The following is a 3,701-nucleotide window of genomic DNA, read 5'->3' as shown; positions in this document are numbered from 1 at the left end:
GCTTTTTAGTTCCTCTTCACTCTCTGCCATACAGTTACTCATTTATATCTGGATGGAAAAATAATCACCTGAGGAGAGCTATTCTGAGAGACTGCTTCCCAGACCTGAAGTCCTCAGAAAGTCTGCCAAATAAAACAGAATTCTAAAGAAAGAGAGAGAGAGAGAGAAGGAAAGAAAATGAAAAATAATCACCTGAAAATGTGGCAAAAATAAGTTAGTCCATTTTTTTTTTTGACTTCATAATATGGAAAAAACATGTTTATTTTCTCCACTCAAAAAGTGTGACACATTTGCTTTCAATGGTGACAACAGAGCCTAAGCTGTTATTTCCAAAAGGACAAGTATAGTAATGTGGTAGTAAAGAATATTTGAACTCAGATATCAGACTCTATGTCCTGTCTCCATCATTTATTTCCCAGCTGCATAACTCCAGGTAAATCACTAAGCATTTCTAACCCTCATTTTCTCCATTTCTAAAGTGAGGACAGCCTTAGAAAGAATATAGTAAGAATTTGGTCAATGTTAGTTGTCATTAATAAACTTTGTTGGTCTTGGTGATAAGCATGGTGTCAGATTGAGTGGCCTTGATAGTAAATATATGTTTTCCCAGCATAAATTTTGTGGGTTGTCACAACTCACAATTCTCATTCTACTCACATTCTACTAGTTTCACTTATGAAAATCAAATGAGTTCTGCTTTTGACATCTCACCAAATATGTTGGTAAGTTGTTTCATTCAAACATACTTTTTTTTTTTTTTCATAGACAAGCCAATAGCAATTAGTCTACTATGATCTAATAATTGTGACTCAATTATAGTATCTAAATCTTGCTTTGATTTTGGTGGTTTTCCATTGCCAGAGCCGAGGGGGAAATGTATTCCTCATGTAAACTCTGAACAAAGATATCCCTATTCCTAGTCCACTTCACACTTGCTTATAGTTCACCTCCCAACCTCCAGACTGAATTCATCTACTGTAATAGTAACAGATGAAGTCTTTATTGGCAAGGTTCTCCTGAAAATCTGTACCAGCAGGATCCATTAATCACCTGTATAATCATCCATATTTTTTCTTTTAGTTTTTATAACTATAAGCTCTCTTTCTCCCTATTATCCTCACAGTTAACCTTTTTAATTTTCACAGTTACTTAATTTCTCACATTAAACCTAAATCAATAAGAAATTTATGCTAAAGAAAATGAACCTATGATCTCTACTATTTAAGAACTCTCCTTAAGATGAAATCATGTGCACTAAGAAGTGACAAACCAAGTCATAAATCAACATATAAGTTTATCTCTAATTTACTCAATCAGTAATAATTTATGCACCATTGTATGTTTATCACTGTGAAGAATTAGAATATCCTAGCATTATTGAAGAATAATATATAATATTCCTATAAAATATAAATTAATTGAAGATCATGATAGATGCAAAATAAAAGGGCAAGTATATCGAATATCTATGTGTTTAAGAAATTCATACTAAAGGATAGATCTATTATAATTGCTTCATAAATCATGAAATTTATTTTATAGGGGATTCCTGAGATTCCTTGGTAACTCAGATGTAAAGAATCTGCCCACAATGCAAAAGACCTGGGTTCAATCCCTGGGTTGGAAAGATCCCCTGGAGAAGGAAATGGCAACCCACTCCAGTATTCTTGCCTGGAAATACCATGGACAGGGGAGCCTGATGGGCTACAGTCCATGGTATCACAAAGAGTCAGACATGACTGAGCAACTATCACTTTCACTGTTTACTATGTAGTACTTTGAAGGAAGAGATAAAACTGAAAATATACATGGAATCAAGAAAGTTGCCTTCCAGGAAAGAATATCCTGAATCTGGTAAGGTTTAGAGGGCATCATCTTTGAAGGATGGAAATCACATCATTGACTTCCAATGATATATATCAAGAATAAAAATAATATGGCACCTTACATTTTATAATTGTATAAATCTTTGCTGAATAAAAAGTTAAGGTGCATTTTTCCAAGCTTAACATATATTTTCTATTATTTTATCCTCATAACCAGCTATCTAAGTAGATTTTTTGAAAAATGATTCTGATTAAACATAGTAAATTTAGCAAAAATATTTATTCCCATTCCTTTTTAAAAACCATAAAAATTGTATTAAATACAAAATTGTATGAATCTGTAAGAACAAATCAAACTGGAGCCCAACTATGAGCAGAGAAGAGATCTATAAACATTAGAGAGATAGGAAGTAGGTGCTTGTGTGCTCAGACACTTCAGTTATACCCAACTCTTTGAGACAACATGGACTGTAGCCCACCAGCCTCCTCTGTCTATGGGAATTCTCCAGATAAGAATACTGGAGTGGGATGCCTGATTCTCCTCCAGGATTCATCCTGACCCAGAGATCGAACATGAGTCTCTTTTTTAATCTTCTGCATTGGCGGGTGGGTTCTTTACCACTAGCGGTGGAAGACAGTAAGTGATTTATAGAGAAAAGTATGACATCTGACTGCTTTTGAAAGATTGAGAGGCAGAAATAAAACACAGCAGCCAACATTCAATGCCTCAGGAAATGCTATTTTCTCCAACTTCAAAGATATCGAGAAGTTCGCCACTTCTCTTGCTAAGACCCTGCTCTAAGTCTCCACCATCTCTCAGCTAGATTACTGTCTTAGTGTCTGTTTTTGTAATCACTTCCACACTTGCGGGGAATTCTAGGCACAACAGATATTCTGAAACTCAAGGTCAATCATTCATTTTCTTATTTCTCTTTTTAAAGCCCCAAATGTCTAAGCACAGGAAAAGCCCAAATTCTTACAGTGGCATCTCCTGACCTCATCTCCCAACTCCCTCCTGACTCACTCAGCTCAGCCTGTTGGCCTCCATGTTGTTATTAAAATACACCAGGTAAGGCCTTTGCCATTCTCTGGCTGGGAAACTTTATACCTGCTTGGCTCACTTCTTCCGCTCATTCAAGTGTTTAAATCTCACCTTCTCAAGGAGAGCTCTCCTGAGGGCTCCATTTAATTCTACCATCTGTCCATCTCATTCACTGGATGCTTCTCTTCCTACTCTATGGTTTCTTTCACCCAGAGCACTTTCCCTCTTCTGAAATACTCTACAGCATAATTTATTAGGCTTATTTGTTATTATGTTCCTCCTTCCCCTTAAATTTTAACTTCAAAGAGACAACAATCTTTGTTATTTGCCGAAGCATTCTAAGTGCATAGAGTAGTACCTAACACTCTTAAGCAATGAGTGACTATGTTTGAAAATGTTGAAATAATTTAGAAATATTCAAGAAACTGTCAGATAAAAAATCTAGAAGAGCTGAATGTACTTTCTTGTCATAACAGAAAATGGAGGTAGAGAGGATATGGAATACTAGCTACTGCTGTTTGTTTTCTTTTAACTATGTAGAAATATTTGACTTCATATTATTTACATATATCTTTGAGAAAGCATTGAATAAAAAGTCAAGTCTTATGAAAAATAAAGAGATGCATATAAAGGGAATTTGGTTAAGGTAAAATGTTGGTTTATTTAATTTCAAGCTTTGAAAGTGAGTGAAAGTGTTAGTCACTCAGTTGTGTCCAACTCTTTGCAACGTTATGGAGCCCACCAGGCTCCTCTGTCCACGGGATTCTCCAGGCAAGAATACTGGAGTGGATTGCCATTCCCTTCTCCAGGACATCTTCCCGACCCAGGGATCG

Source organism: Bos taurus, chromosome 23, assembly GCF_002263795.3.
Source record: "Bos taurus isolate L1 Dominette 01449 registration number 42190680 breed Hereford chromosome 23, ARS-UCD2.0, whole genome shotgun sequence".
In the NCBI taxonomy this organism is placed as follows: domain Eukaryota; kingdom Metazoa; phylum Chordata; class Mammalia; order Artiodactyla; family Bovidae; genus Bos; species Bos taurus.
This window is presented reverse-complemented; position numbering follows the sequence as displayed.